This window comes from Elephantulus edwardii, unplaced genomic scaffold (genome assembly GCF_000299155.1).
Source record: "Elephantulus edwardii isolate Elephantulus edwardi_28Jun2011 unplaced genomic scaffold, EleEdw1.0 scaffold00031, whole genome shotgun sequence".
NCBI lineage: Eukaryota > Metazoa > Chordata > Mammalia > Macroscelidea > Macroscelididae > Elephantulus > Elephantulus edwardii.
The window spans coordinates 18,587,059-18,604,245 of record NW_006399781.1 but is presented as its reverse complement, the minus strand read 5'-3'; the positions used below and the strand labels follow the sequence as shown (position 1 = coordinate 18,604,245).

The window sequence follows — 17,187 nt, the reverse complement described above, 5'->3', positions numbered from 1 at the left end:
AAGGAAAAATGATAATTGACTTTCTAACCCAACATCTCAAAAAAAATTGAAAAGGAAAAGCAAGAAAACCCAACACCCTCTAATAAAACCCTGAAGTTATAAATTTAGGGCAGAATTAAAAGAAATAGAAAACAGAAAAACAATTGAAACCAACAAAACCAGGAGTTGGTTCTTCAAAAAGTTCAATAAAATTGGCAAACCACTAGCAAAACTAACAAAGGAAAAGAAAGAAAAGACATAAATAATCTGAAAAGGAGATGAAAGGGGCGATGTCAAAACAGAACCAATTAAAATAAAAATTATTATTATATAAAACTATACTCAAACAAATATGAAAACCTAGAAGAAATGGACAAATATTTAGAAATTCACACACTGACACAGATCAAAATCAAACCCCTGAATAGACCCACTACAAAAGGAAGAAATTGAACAGGTAACAAAACAACATTAAAAAAACGCCCTAGACCAGATAGTTTTACAAGTGAATTTTATCAAACATTCAGAGAAGAATTGTCACCAATTCTACACAAAGTATTTCAGAAAATAGAAAGAGATAGAATTCTCTCAGACTCATTCTATGAAGGAAATATATCCTTGATACTAAAGTCAGGTAGACACCACCTAAATAGAAAACTATAGGCCAATATCGCTCATGAACATAGATGCAAAACTCATGAATAAAATCTTTACCAATAGATCCAACAATACATTTTAAAAAAAAATCACCATGACCAAGTATGCAAGGATGGTTCAACATAAGAAAAACAATCAGTGTAATTCATCACATTAGCAAAGCAAAGAACAAGAACCACATGGTCTTTTTAATTGATGCAGAAGAGGTCTTTGACAAAATCCAACACCTTCTCCTGATTAAAACACTCAACAAAATAGGATCAGAGGGGAATTTCCTCAACATAGTAAAAAGTATTCATGCAAACCCTAAGAGCTGATACTGTTCTCAATGGAGAGAGATTTCCTTTGAGACCAGAAACTAGGCAAGGATGTCTACTATCACCTCTCCTATTCAATATTGTATTGGAAGTCTTAGCATTGCAATAAGACAAATAAAGGAAACAAGAGGTATTCAAATAGGCAAAAAGGAGGTAAAATTATCTTTATATGAAATGATATCATTGTATACTTAGAAAACCCTGAAGATTCAGCAAGAAAACTACTGGACATAGTCAAACAATTCAGCAAAGTGGCAGATACAGGATCAACCTACAAAAATCAATTGGATTTCTATACAGTGACAAAGAGAATACAGAACTGGAGCTAAGGAAAACAACACTCATCATAATGGCGAATCACAAAACTAAATACTTGGGAATAAATCTAAGTTTGAAAGCAGGAGTGGCATTCACTTCCTAAACAACATACCTCTGGAAACTCTATGAACTTTGATTAAAGACGATAGTTATAGAAAGGGCTCAGGCCTTGTGTTCATAAGGTCACTATGAGTTGTGCTCGATTTGACGGCAATCAACAACAACAAATCTAACCAGAAACACAAAGGACCTACTCAATGAAAATTACAAAACATTACTACAAGAAACAAAAAGAAACCTGGGGAAATGGAACAATATACCATGCTCTTAGACAGGAAGACTCAATATTGTGAAAATGAAAATTCTACCAAAGGCAATCTACAAATTCGTTGTAATCCTAATACAAATACCAATTGCATTCTTCAATAAGATGGAAAAGGCATTTTCCAATTTCATCTGGAATAGAAAGAGACCTCGAATAAGCGAAACGCTCTTTAAAAAGAGAAACAAGGTAGGAGGCATCTCACTCCCTGATTTCAAATTCTAATACACAGCCAGCCTTGGTGGTCAAGACAGTGTGGTACTGGTACAATGGCAGACAGGTAGATCAATGGAATAGAATTGAGAATCCAGAAATAAGCTCATTTACCTATGGTCAACTGATTTTTTACAAGGAGATGAAATCAGTTAAGTAGGGAAACAACTGCCTCTTTAACAAATGGTGTTGGCAAAATTGGAAAACTATCTGTAGAAAACTCACCTTACACCATATGCAAAAAAAACAACTTAAAGGACTTGGACTAAAACCAAAGACTATAAACTTCATCAGAGAAAAGCTTGGAAGAACTTTAGAAGCCCTAATCCACAACATGAACAGTCTTCCAAACATCCTGAAAAACCTATAACCAAAAGAGAATAAAATAGATGAATGGGACCTTCTAAGAATCAAATCCCTATGTACATCAAAAAACTCATCCAAAAGGAGAAAAAGGAAAGCCACAGAATGGGGGGGCGGGGGGAGGCGGGGAGATTCTGAACTCTGAGAGATATGCAAATCAAAACAACTATGAGATATTATCTGACCCCAGTTACAATAGCAAAATTCAAAAGAACAGCAAACAAATCATGGTGAGGTTGTGGAGAACTGGAACCCTTATTCACTGTTGATGGGAGTATAAAATGGTGCAACCCTCTGGAAGGCAGTATGGTACTTTCTCAAAAAGTGGGAAATAGAAATGCCATTTAACCCAGAAATTCCACTAATGGTAATATACCCTAAATGAATCAGAACTGCCTCCCAAACAGATATATACACACCTATGTTTATTGCTGTTTTGTTCACAATAGCATAGAGATGAAAACAACTCAACTGCCCATCAACAAATGCATGGATAGAGAAGCTGTGGTATATTCACACAGTGGAATATTACATAGCACTGAAAAAAACAAGAGACTCATAAAATATTCTAAAAAAATGGTGACCCTGGGGGACATTATTCTAAGTGAATTATCTCAGCCACAAAAGGACAAATACTGCATAATTGCACTGTTATAAAATAGGACTGACATGGGCTTGGGGGGAACTAAGAAAAGAGGGGATAAATAATTTAAACTGCATTGAAACAGATGAGGGAAAGAATTGTTTAAAAGGAATATATCATTAGGTATTATTTGCATGACAACAGTACAGAATAAGATGTGCATAGCAAAGAGAACTTGGGGTGTGATGGGGGGAACTGTGCAGCCATGAAAGAACTTTTTTTCAAAGAGAAAAGCAAACTGGGAGAGATAGGGAGGGAAATATGCAACAATGAATAAATAGAAATCCATGTTCTCTATAAATGTTCATTAAAATATCAATTAAATTTTTTTTGTATGCACATCCATGCTTACTGCTGTGCTCAATTAAATTTTTTTAAAAAAGGATCTTCGTCGCGGTCGTCTGCCCAGGGCAGGCTGCCCTCAGCCCTCTGCCTGGGGCGAGCCATTGTGGCCTTCTGCCCGGGGCGGGCTGCGCTTGGCCCCCAGCTCGAGGCGAACCGTCGCGGCCCTCAGGAGCAAGAAGGCAAGCAGCTTTAACCCAGGACCACCAGTAAGGTGATAAAGCATCCTCCCTTCCCCCCTTTATATCTACACCCCTGTTCAGCATGAAGAAGCCAGAGAGTCGGCATCCAATTCCCAAATCAATAAGACAGTTGGTTTAATTACTATTGGAAAATGCTTGTCATTCCTCTGTAGCATCTGGTCCCCACTGGACCCTCATCATTTCCTTCACCTGCTCCCCCCACCGACCAAACTGTGCAGCTCTGCAACTGCATCCTGGCCCATCCTCACCTTTCTTCCCCCAACCCTCACCTCCTTGTACCCCCAATATGTTTTTCCCAATAAAAAAAATTTTTTTAAAAAGCCAAAAAAAAGGATCTTCCCCTATTTCGTGTTACTGAACACCAAAGAGTCATTTTCAACCATTAGCAATTCTATATGATAGACTTTGTTGTTGTTGTTGTTGTTGCTATGTCCTATCAAACTGAAATGGACTCCTGGTTGGCCTGCCAGTAAATTTTCAGAGGTTATAAGTAATATAGAATGAAATTGCCCTTCTTTTCTCAGGGAACCACTAGTGGACTGCTTGTCTTTGGGTTCACAGGCAACTCCTTACTACTAGGTCACCAGGGATCCCTACATCTATATGTAGAAATATTTAAAGCAGAAAATGATACTTCCACTCAAATCACAATAAAAGTAATATAGAATGAAATTGCCCTTCTTTTCTCAGGGAACCACTAGTGGACTGCTTGTCTTTGGGTTCACAGGCAACTCCTTACTACTAGGTCACCAGGGATCCCTACATCTATATGTAGAAATATTTAAAGCAGAAAATGATACTTCCACTCAAATCACAATAAAGAGAAAAAAGAATTCTAGATACAAATAAATTCACGTATGGAAAAGGTATTTGGAAATCAATTTCTATTAGCACTGCTCTGTTGTCCATTTAGCATTAAACTAATTATAGGAGCAAACTCCGGGATAACCTATAACAATAATCTACACAGTCTTCTTGGCCTTTAAAATTCCTTAATGAAGGCAAAGTTAAGTCTTAAAAGGTTTCCATGCCATTGAAAGAGTGGCCCATTCATCAGTCTCCTTCATAATGTTAACATGGTCTCCCTAACACATAAAATTTAATTACCAAGAGACATGATGGATTGTCCAGGGACCAACTCCATGTCTTTTCTTTCATACCATCTCTTCTGAAAGCCCTTTCTTCTCCTCTTTATCCATTACAATCCCATTTATCATCAGACCCAAACTATAGCTCCAATTCTTTTTCTTGTTTAAAACCATCCTCAGTCTTAATTTCTAGTGTACTAAGTTGTGCCTAGAAACATATAATAGACCAGAATTAATAAAAAGTGGCAATTTAGCTATCCTCAATGAGGAAGTGAGCATAGAAGAAATACGGCACAATAAAGAAATGTTGAATAAATGAGTCAAGGGGCAGAAAATTAAATTAGTCTTGTGGGGGGAAGGTGTAAACCAAGTAATTTTACTTTTACTATAGTAAACAATTTTTTTCTTTAATGAAACATCATACACTTATTCAGCCATTATTATTTACATATGCAATTATGTAGAATACAGTATGACTGTATTTCATAGGATAATAAATAAATGTCTTTTGGAGAGCAAATTGCCAAGATTTTCATCTGAGGTATCTCTGGGTAAGCATAAACTACAGGCCTTTCAGTTAGGAACCTGTCTAAAGAGTGAAGGAGGAAATGGGACAAGGAGGTACAAGGCCATGAGTATCTCTCTGAAAGGGCTAGAAAGAGCAGGAACAGCATAGCCCCTCAACCACCTCAGAGCATAAACCAGATGAAGAACACATAGCCCAGCCCCATGGTGCCTCCAGAGCCACACCAACAGCCATAAGAGGTTTATTTATTTATTATTGACTCATAGTAGTGGTGCCAAGAATGGGGTTTATTAGGGAAATAAATGGGAGAGTGGGGGAGGCAACGAATATCACCCAAGGCAAATCCAAGATTAAGCCAAGCAGTCCCAAGGCACAATTCCTCAATTAGTCCAGGGTCAGCTTTCAGTTCAGCATTCAAATCTAAATCATCCAGCAAAGTTTGCCTCAGAGCATTTATAAATCAGCTTCTCCTTCAAGCGTCAGCAAGAATAGCAAAACCTTTAACTGTAGCCAGGACAAATGCAAGAAGCATCAGGACATAACCTACCACAGTTTCTCCACAGCAATGCCACAGTCTCTCCCCCATCATCTCCAGGGTCTTGTCGTCAGGGTTTTGCTCTCAACAGGGTCTTTCTCCAGTCTCCCACAAGACTTGCCCATCTCAAGTATTGCTGCCACAAGTCATACTCTCCCAGCCATTCAGCCAGTTTGAAATACAGAAAGGAGTATGTGAGTTTGTAGCTGACGCCCATTTGGACCTAGCCACAGGAAGCTGGAGATGTGTTGACCAGAACACAACCAGATGAAGAGATGTTTCATTCTATGAGCTAGTATTGATTGCTGTGACTTGATGGTTTGTTCTGGACTGGAGCTTTGTTTATATATGCAAATTCAACTGTTACTGAGATGCTTCAGAGAAAAAGACATGCTTGTTTACTCACTGGTTTGATAGGACTGGGCAAATTAAAAATTAGCTAACTAAAACTGGAGGATTAAATAAGGTTTGAAGTAGCTAGCTTATATATTTCCCTAAATATAGATGATGGTGAAGGGAAGGCTAATCCTTCAGATAATGAAAAATAATGGCTAAAAAAGCCATAGGGTTGGCTGCAGTGTTAGCTTAGAAGATGGCGCTTTTTAGCCATTATGTTAAGCCACCTCTGGTCTACAGCTACCTTAGTTGCAGACACATGGCCTTGCAAATGATCAACACCTGTGAAACTATGACAAGGAGGGGGAGAGAGCGAGATAGAGAGACAAACAGAGAAAGAGAGAGGAGTAAGACAGGCAAAACTTGAGGGAGAGTGAAACAAGACCCTGTTGAGTGTGAGAACTTGATGGAAAGATCCTGGTGATGGTGGGGGAGAAACTGTGACATTGCTGTGGAGAAACTGTGTCAAGGTTAAGACCTGAGGCTTCTTGCATTTGTGCTAGCCACAGTTTATGGTCTTACTGTTCTTGTCAATGCTTGAACAAGAAGATGACTTGTAACTACTTGAGTCAAATCTTGCTAGGTGATTTGGATTTGACTGCTGAGCTAAAACTTGACCCTGGACTAATTGAGGATTGTGCATTGGGACTGCTTGGCTAAATCTTGGGTTTGCCTTGGGTGATATTCTTTGCCTCCCCCACTCTCCCACTTATTTCCCTAATAAACTCCATTCTTGGTACCACAACTATGAGTCAACAACAAATACTGAACCTCTTGCTGTTGGTGTGGCTCTACAGGTACCCTGAGGCTGGGCTATGGGTTCTTTATCTGTTTTCTACACCAGGAAAGTGAGGGGCTGTGCTATTCTCACTCTGCTTGGTCCTTTCAGAGAGACACTCACCTTTTTCTACTCTTTAGACAAGAGCCAAAACCCATTTGCACCACATGAGGCCTGTATTAAAGAATTTTGCCCATACACACAGAGATATAAATGAAAGTCCAAATTTTTCATTCATTCTATTTAAAAAAAAATAAAGAAATGCAAACATGCATTTTTATCGGGGGTGGGGGGAAGAAACATATATCTGCTTAGGTCTCCTATTTTACATCTTCAGACCCAAATACAATTAATTAACCTCTTTGAACTGAACTAAAAAATAATATGCCACAACTTCTTATTTTGCAGATATTAGCAACTAAACACAGCCACACCCCCACATTGGATAGTGGTCCCAGGCAGCTGTGCCTTACTGTTCCAGCATGCCTTTGCCTTCTGGAAAGCAGGGGACTTGATGGCTTAAGCGGGAACTCCTGGGAGCTCTGATAGCATAGAAGTAAAGAATTGCACTGCCAATGCAGAGGTAAGCAGTTAAATCCACCAGTTGCTCAGTGGGAAAACGATATGTCTACCCCTGTTATTTACTGCCTCTGAAAGCCCACTGAAAGGTCAGCCATGGGTCACTTCCAACTCGACTGGACACAACAAAAACAATAACACAAAATATTGCCCACTGCACATCTAAACCTCTTAGTTGTTTATATTAACACACTGCAAAGGCACCCATAAGAACAATATCCTTTGCCATCAAACTGATTCTGATTCAAAGTAACATAATAGAGCAGAGTAAAACTGCCCCACAGGGTATTAACGAATCTTTATGGAAGCACACTGTTAAATCTTTCCCCTGTCACATGACTAGTGGGTTCAAACTGCTGACTTATCAGCAACCTAGTACTTAACCACTGTGTCACCAGTAGTCGTATATACACATAGGAGGATACTAGAAATCCTGGACTTCCACTCTTCTTTGGAATGTGAGTCCCACAGGTGTAATGATTTTGTCTTACTTATTCAAAGAAAGTCTTACTTTTTCTGTCTTTCAAAAGGTTTTCGTTTAACAATTATTTCAGAAGTAGATCCCCAACCCTTCCTCCTAGCCTGTCTTAGTCTGAAAGCTCCACTGAAACCTACCTACTATAGGTGATCTTGCTGATATTTTGTTTGTTTGTTACGTCTTTTGTTTTTTAAACAAAACTTTTATTTTATACTGATTTACTTATAAAGTCCATATACATTGTTTTTCACACAGGATCTTTCTCATTTCCTTTACCTACCCCTCCCTCTACCCATCAAATTGTGTAACTCTATGATTACCTACCCTTGCCCATCCTCACCCCTCTACTCCCACCCTCCCCAACTTAGATTCTCATACACATTTTACTAGTTATATATTGCTATAATAATGGTCTTATACAGTATTTGTCCTTATGGGACAGAATTATTCACTTAGCATAATGGTCTCCAGTCCCTCCAAGTGAGGTAGTAATTTCCAAAATCACTGCTCCTATATGCTGCATAGTGTTCCATTCTGTGAATGTACCATAATTTCAAAATTCATTCCATTGTGGCTGAACATTTGGGATATTTCTATGTTCTTGTGATGGTGACTAACACTGCTGTAAACATTGGTGTGCAAGTCTCTATTTTGCGCCTCAGTTCTCATTCTCTTGGGTATACACCAAGCAATGGAATAGCTGGTCATATGGAATTTCTATGTTCAGCTTTTTTAGGAAGTACCAAACTGCCTTCCAGAGTGGTTGTACCATTTTATAATTCCACCAACATTGTGTAAGAGTTTCTATCACTCAGGGAGCTCTGGTGGCCTAGTGACAGAAGCTGGAATGCAATCCCAGAAGTACGTGGTTTGAATCACCAGATGCTCTGCTGGAGAAGGAAGGGCAATCTCTTCCTGTACCAGCCAGATCTGATTTGATTGTATGCACACAAAAAAATAATTTAAAAAAATTTAAAAACCCCAAATAATTTTAAAAATAATTTTCTTTTAAAAAACTGTTTGTTTCTATCTCTCCACATCTCCAAGATTTATTACTCTCTGTCCAGTTAAATTTTTGCATCTGCTACTGTAGTGAGATGACATCTCATTGTGGTTTTCATTTGCATTTCTCTTATTACCAGTAATTTTGAGTATTTCTTCTTATGTCTGTTGTCTATCTGAATATCTTCCTTTGTGAAAAGCTTTTACATGTCTTTTGCCCATTTTGTAATTGTGTTATCAGTCTTTTTCATATTTTAAATATTGTTATAGCTTCTAGCCTCGCAGCAATGTAAAAGCTACACAGTATGACAAACTGTTAGGATATGTGAAATGCATACACACAAAAAAGTGAACACTATCCCAAATGTTGTAAGGAGAAGTCCAAGTTGCACTAAAGACATTGGCCCAAACAAACCTCCATGATTGACAGATTATCAAGTAAAATATTTCAACAAATGACTGCAATGCTTGAGATGCAAATGATATGATATTGTTGTTGTCATTGTTGTTTACCATAGAATTGGAACCGACCCATAGCTGACCTTCTGGTGGGTTTTCAGAGGTAATTAATCACACAGAAAGAGATTGTCCATCCTTCTCCCATGAAGCAACTGGTGGCCTCAAATAATGTGCCTTCAGGATTGCAGCACAGCTTCTTGCCACTGGGCCACCAGAGCTCCCTTTGCAAACAATATATGCCAAGGTAATTTGGAGCAGCTACCTAGCCAACCACCTAGAAACAAATAATAAACCACCTCATTTTTATCAAGTTCATTCTAACTCATCATGACCCTCCACTGAATTACCAAAGCTTTAAGTTTTAGCAGAAGCAGAAGTCTTAATTTTTCTTGTCTAACATGGCTGGTAAATTCAAACCACCAACTTTTTTATTTACCAGCTCACACATAAAGCACTATTCCACCAAGATCCACATTTGTGACAATTCCAAAGAAAGGTGATTCAACAGAATGCAGAAATTAATGAAGAATATCATCAGTACCCCCTCACAAGTAAAATCTTTCTAAAAATAATTCAAACTATTGCAGCAGTACATTAAGAAGGAATTGTCAGAAATTCAGGCTGGGAAAAAGGTATACAATGAAGGATATTGTTTTAGTGTCATATGAATCTTGTATTCATACAAAACCTTTGCATAGACAAACAGAGGGTTATCTGAACAGAGTAAGGGGAGACCCTTGGTTTAAAATTAATAAAGTTGTATCAGCTCTCCAAATTTATTTAATTGGTATGCACAAAAATAATCTGAGATGCTTTATATACAACAAGAATTCAGTGTCCAGGGGGAAGAGACGTGGAACAGCCATAGTTTCTGGAGGGCAATATATTCATGCATTCTACCATTCAGGTAAATTGACTTTGAACTCTACTGTCTATAATGTGTGGGGAGCTTGATATTTCTTAAGCAAACAGAGAAGAGGCATGGAACAGCCATGGTTTCTGGAAGACAACAGTAATCCCACTTTAGGCCTGAGGGTGATAGGCCTGAGGGACAAGAGGGGAGCACCTATATATAGGTCCTACACAGAACATCACCATACTCTGGAACATTACATATTTATAACAGCCTAACATCTATTAGGGGAAAGATTCACATAATGTAAAGAAAGCAGCAGGCTGCCTCAATAATAATGAAAAAACAAAATAGCCCTTCTTCTAAAAATGCAGAGCAAGTTAATTCCCCAGATACAGAGAACCAGAAGAAATGCGTTGATATGGAGTTATTTGAATAGCTATAGAAGAAGTTGCATATGATGGAAGAAACAATGGAAGCCATTAAGGGGGCAAATACACAAGAGACAGGGATCCAGAAGAAATATATTGATGATGAGAAACTTGAACAACTACAGAAGAAAAATGAAAAAGATGAAAGAAAGAATTGAAAGTGTAGATAAAGAGGTACAAAAACTTAGAAAAACACCTCAAGAGAGAAAGGGTACAGCCAACAAGTACTAAAAGAAACAGAAAAGCATAAAGATGCAATCCAGAGTATTAAGACTGAAATGGCAGAAGTGTCTAATACATTGGAGATACCAAAACTAGAACTGAAGAGATGGAACAGAGAATCAGTGAGCTGGAAGACAAGAGCCTCAATGGAAACACACTAGAAGAAAAATTAGAGATGACACATGAAGAAAACATTAGAACCATGTGAAATGACATCAAAAGGAACAGCATACATATAATTGGAATTTCAGAACATGGGAGTGACGGAAGAATCACTGAGAAAATTGTAGAAGAAATACTAAAAGAAAACTTCCCAGGTGTTATGAAGAACAGGGAAATTCACATTCAAGATGCACAATGAAAAGCAAATAGACTAGACTCCCTCAAAAAAACCAAAACATATCATAGTCAAATTCTCCAAATAAAAAGATAAAGATAGAATGCTACAAGAAGCATGAGAAAAACAAAGTCACCTACAAAGGGGAAACAATTAGGTTCTGATTTCTCAGCAGAAATCCTGAGAGCTAGAACACAATGGAATAGCATATGTGGAAAACTGAAAGAAAAAAATTCCCATTCAAAGTTCCTGTATGTACTGGACATACTTGATCAATTCAGCAAAATGGCAGGATACAAGATCAACATACAAAAATCAGTTGGATTTCTCTATAGTGACAAAGAGAATACAGAGATGGAGCTAAGGAAAACAATACCCTTCACAATAGCTAATCACAGATTAAATATTTGGGAGTAAATCTAACGAAAAACACAAAGGATCTATTCAAAGAAAATTATAAAACATTACTACAAGAAACAAAAAGAGACCTGGAGAAATGGAAGAATGTACCTTACTCATGGATAGAAAGACTCAATATTGTAAAAAATGACAATAATGCCAAAGGTAAAGTACAAGTTCAAAGCAATCCCAATACAAATACCAATTCCATTCTTCAACAAGATAGAAAAGGCAATCTCCAATTTCATCTGGGTTAAAGAGAGACCCCAAATAAGAAAAGCACTCCTTAAAAAAGAGAAACACTCTGATTTCAAATCCTACTACACTGCCATGCTGATCAAGACAGTGCGGTGCTGGTACAATGACAGACACATATATCAATGGAATAGAATTGAGAATCCAGAAATCAGCCCATCAACCTATCGTCAACTGATTTTTGACAAGGAAATGAAATCAGACAATTGGGGAAATGACATCCTTATTGGAAAACTATCTGCAGAAAACTCAAACAATAATCAAACCTCACACCATACACAAAAACCAATTCAAGGACCTAGGACTAAAACCAAGGACTATAAATTTCATTAGAGAAAAGCTTGGAAGAACTTTAGTTAAGTGGACTGGAACGAGGAGGGAAATTGTATAATAATGAAAGAATTTTTTTTTTCATCAAAGAGAAAAGCGAACTGGGGGATGGGAGGAGTAGACAGGGAGTAAAATGTGCAATAATGAATGAATGGAAATCCCAGTTCTCTATATTTCATTAAAACCCCAATTTTAAAAAAAGATGTTTTCATGATGTTTTCTGCCCTCTTGACTGCAAGGTGTTTGCATGAGAGAGTCCAGTGGGAGTGACTGGCTGAACGTTGAGACTCCATCCACCTTCATTTCCTTAGCAGGCAGTTGTATTTCCCTTTTGTCTCTGGGACCTGGCTCAGGGTTTAGGTTCTGAAACAAGACTTAGTGTTCAGGTTACCTATAGGAAAGAGAGCAAACTTAGAGAAAACAAACTTGTGAGTTGCAGAGAAAGGGGCTTTGAAGGCATTACTTACAGGTGTACTGGAGGAGATGAAGGAAAGTGGCTTGGATAAAGTTCCTCCTCATACACAACAGGTAGCTCTCCCCAGGGACCAGGTGGCTCTCCACAGGGGCCAGGTGGTTCTCCCCTGCCAGGCAGCTCTCCCCAGGAAGGTGTCTCTCCCCAGGGGCTGGGTGTCTCTCCTCTGGGGCCAAGTAGCTCTCCCCAGGGGCCAGGAAGCTCCCCTCTACCAGATGGCTCTTCCCTGCAAGGTGGCTCTTCCCCCTGACCCCCCCCCCAGGGGCCTAGTGGCTCTCCCCAAGGACCTGGTGGTTCTTTCCAGGAGCTGGTCAGTTCTCCCACGCCAGGCATCTCTCCCCAGGGACCAAGCTTCTCTCTCTAGAGCCTGGGTGACTCTCCCCAGGGCCTTGTGGTTCTCCCCAGGAGTTGAGCAACTCTACCCAGGAGCTGGATAGCTTTCCCCTGCCAGGTATCTATTCCCTGACAAGTGACTCTCCCCTTCCAAGTGGCTCTCCCCTGCCATGTGGCTCTCCCCAGAGGCCAAGTGACTCTCCCCAGTGGTTGGGTAGCTTTCCCCAAGGGTGGATCTCCCTCCACCCCACCCTGGGCTCTTTTGAGGTCTGTGGCCAGCGACAGCACTTCCACTGCCATCATTGCCCCCTTCCTCTCAACCAAGTGGTCTAATTGTAACTTGAAGTAGGTATTATTACTTTCCCCTTCCACAAATAGAGAAGGGGCTTCTGGAGTGGTGAACAGACTTGTTCAATGTTGAAAAAGTAATAAAGACAGTAGAATAAGGACTCAAACCAAGGTTGTCTGAAGGCCGGTTGTGAGGCGATGAGCACCACATTACACTCAGGTCGGCCATCTTTCTTCTTTCTCTGCAAGTGTAATCTTGCTGAAGATTATTTTTAAAATGACTAGAAGAGTATATTCAGGCACTGCTCACACACACGCACAGGTTATTTTCATAGTTGTGTAATCTTTGGTCCTATCTTCCCTTTTACTCTATGAGCTTTCAGACAGTAGATCAGATATTCTGCATATCCTCCCTCAAAGAAATACTACACAGAGAACAAAGGTATCAATCCTTGACTTTTTTGTTTTAAAGTAGGCTTTTGATACTCCTAGAAGAAATAATTCTAAGACATTCAAAAGTCAAGACTTTTGGATTATAAGAAATAGAGCTTTTTTTAGATATATATCATTTCTTCTAAGTAAAATATATCAGTCAAAAAAAGGACAAATGTTGTATGATTTCACTAATATGAAATACCTAGAAAAGACAGTACAAAGACCAAAGTCTATTAGTAGCTATCAAAGATGAAAGCAAAACCCCAAATCCATTGCCATCTAGTTGATTCTGACTCAGGACAACCCACCAAGGGTTTCTGAGGCCAGAAATTTTTGTGGGAGGATACTGCCCATGTTTCATCTGTAGATTGGCTGATGAATTCAAACTGCCAACGTTTTCGTTACCGGCCTGATAACTTTTGCAATACACCACTGGAGATCCTTAATACAGGTGGAAGGGTAGGGGGAAAAGAGCAATCTACATGCACGCATGACTAGAACCAATGGGAACAAGAACGCCATAATGCTCAGGTGAGGAGATACTTCCTTCCTCTCTCATCTGATGCTCCACAGTCCCTCTGTTCACCAGACTCTCCAAGCTTAGTCCTAACTCCAGGGGAAAGAGGTGAGAAAAACTCTGAATGATTGTGTTTAGATTCACACCTCCTAGTTACAACTTAAAAATAAAATAAATTCATATTACAGAAAAGACATCTATTATGGTTTTAGCCATCTGGACATATGACTTAAAATGTGGTTCTGCTTATATTCACCTGAAAAGAGCTCTGGTGGTTTAAGGAGTAACATGTTGGGCTGTTATCCAGAAGGTTGGTGGTTTGAATACATCAGCTATTTCTTGAGAGAAAGATAAGATGTCTCTTCCCTTAAAGATTTAGAACCTTGGGAACTCTATGCAGGGTTCTCATGAGTTCAGAATCACCTGAATGTCAATGAATATCTATGTGCAGATACACAGTAAGGATTTGCACTGCCAGCCTAAACGAAAACAGTTCAAAAATCAACCAGCTGCTCCATGGGAAAAGATTATCTCCTCTTACGCAATTTACAGTCTCAGAAAACCTGCTGGAGAGTCAGTTCCTGTTCATAACAATCATGACAATAAGCCAAGAAAAGGCTTACAGAAAAGCCTAACTCTAAAGAGTATGCCCAGAAGAATGCCTTCCTGTACTACTTGTTTTTCAATGCTGTGCCATATTGTAAATATACCTTTTGCTTGGTAAAGGTAGTGGAAGTTAGATATCAACTCCATCAGAGATCAGGAGTCGATTGTAGCATCTCCCAGGTGAAGCTGTGTCCCCAGAATGATTCACAGGCAATCACTATCTACTCCATCATTACCCCTGACTTTGGAACAGTCTCTCTCCCATAGGTTTCTCCCCACCTCCATTCATTCAGTGGCCAGCCAGTCATTCTGAGTTCCTTTCTAGGACTGCCCTAACAAAGCACTGCAAAATAAGTGACCTAAAACAACAGAAATCTGTACTCTTACAATTCTGGAAGATAGAAATCTGAACTCATGGTTGAGATAAATATAAGAAAGAAGTCTGAAAGGGCATGTTCTTTCTGTCTCCTCCAGTTTCTAGAAGGCACGGGCACCCCTCAACTATAAAATATAGCTCTAGTCTCTATATCTTCACAATGCCATCTGTCTTCCCTTTTTATTGTTATGTATGTGTGTATTTTCACCTTTTTATAAGGATATCAGTAATATGGGATTAGGACTAATACAACACCATGTTAACTAATTATACAGTCAAAGATATTATCTTCAAATGAGGTTACATTTACAGGGACCAGGGACTTGCACTTCAATATCTTTTTAGAGAACACATTCCAACCATAACATATCCCAGGCTACAATTTTTCTGATGTTATTCATAGTGTCAAAGGATGTCCACCAATCTCTAACTGCTTTTTCAACTTCACACTGGCTTCTTCAATGACTCCATGAAACACACCCTTGTAACATCCACCCTCATAACATCATTTGCTTCTTGGTGGTCCAGTACCACCATTCACACACCTGGGACAGCCATTATGGATCAAAGCCTTTCACCAGAATACAAAATCATAAAGGATACAGAAAGAGTATTCTCTTTCACAGTAAAACAACTCAAAACTCAAACTCATCACCATCAAGTCATAATCAATTCGTGGCTGACTCTCTAGTGAATTTTTAGAGTCTATGAATCATATGGAAAAATATTGCTCATCTTTCTCCTGTGGAGCTGCTCTGGTAAATTTGAACCACCAGCGAGGCATGACCTTTGGATTAGCCACACAATTCCTTATATTTCATTGTATGTCCTGCTATAAACAACCCACACTGCAAAATGTGTTTGGTACAAAATAGAACAATATGAGCAGTCATTGTCTAAAAATACCTACAGTGTGGGGTAGTAATCACTGTCAGTTTAAAATACAAAAGACAAATACAGTCTGAAGAGCCCGTTTTCATTAATTGAGAGCATATTGTAGAAGAGTTCTGCACTATTTGGACCAAAATCACAAGAAATATTCATTCTTTCAAACAGGCCTTCAGGGAGAAAACTATATTAGAATCAGTTACTTTTGACTCACAAGAAAACACACATAGAATATATAGTGGAAAGTCTATTAACATAGAGATGATAAGCTCATATATATGAGAATGGTGGGTTAATTAACAAAGGACTGGGAGATGTTCAGATATAGCTTACACAAAAAAATTCCATTTTCTATATGATTTATGGTTACAGTAACTTACTATAGTTTCCTGCAACAAACACATTTTCTAACATTTGGAGCTCACAAGCATACTAGTAAAAACATTCCTTTTCCAGGCAATAAGACAAAACAATATACTGAAGAAGAAGAAGATAAATAAAGTGACTTGCAAACCCTTTTGCTCTTTGCCTTCTTGGTTAGCAACACAAAGTAAGGTACTATAATCATTATTATAACAAGGATAAGACATATATAGCTTTCAATTTAACCAAGACTTTTGCCCCACCAGACTAGTCTCTAACAAGGTCATTTTTTCACTGTGCTTTCAGGGAAACAGAATCTAGATGCTCTTACCTTTTATGTTCACTTTCTGAATTCACGAAACCTGCATGTAAATTTTCAAAAGACTTACATCAAAAAGGGTAACCTAAAGGTTCAAATCCATCAGCTATTCCAAGGGAGAAAGAGAAGCAGTTTCCTCTTGTTTCATTTACCACCTCTGAAAACCCACTGGAGGGTCAGCCATGAGTAGGTTCTGATTCAATAATATTAAATTCTAAAATAGGATACGCTAGTGTCTGAAAGGAGTTGGGCTATTAACCCCAAGTTCAAGTCTCTCTGAAGAGTTGAATCCACCAGTAACTCCAAGTAGGAAAGATGGGCAATCTTCTCCCAAATTTATAGCCTCAGAAACCAGCTAGAGTGTCAGCTATGAGTTAGTTCTGACAAGACAGTAAGTGAGTCAGTGAATGAGTGAATTCCAGTATAAGAAGCTCTAGGGTATAGAGTGTCATATGCTACACAGCAAATGGAAAGGTTTGAATCCACCAGGTGCTTCCTTGGAGAAAGATGAACAATGTCCTCCCACAAAGATTTAAAGCTTTGGAAACTTGATGGAGGGTCACTA

The 17,187-nt window shown here is 38.8% G+C and overlaps 1 pseudogene; it reads right to left on the bottom strand.

Annotated features, from left to right (window-relative positions):
• The window catches only part of LOC102860325, a 173,070-nt pseudogene that overhangs the window by 63,297 nt on the left and 92,586 nt on the right, over nucleotides 1-17,187 (bottom strand).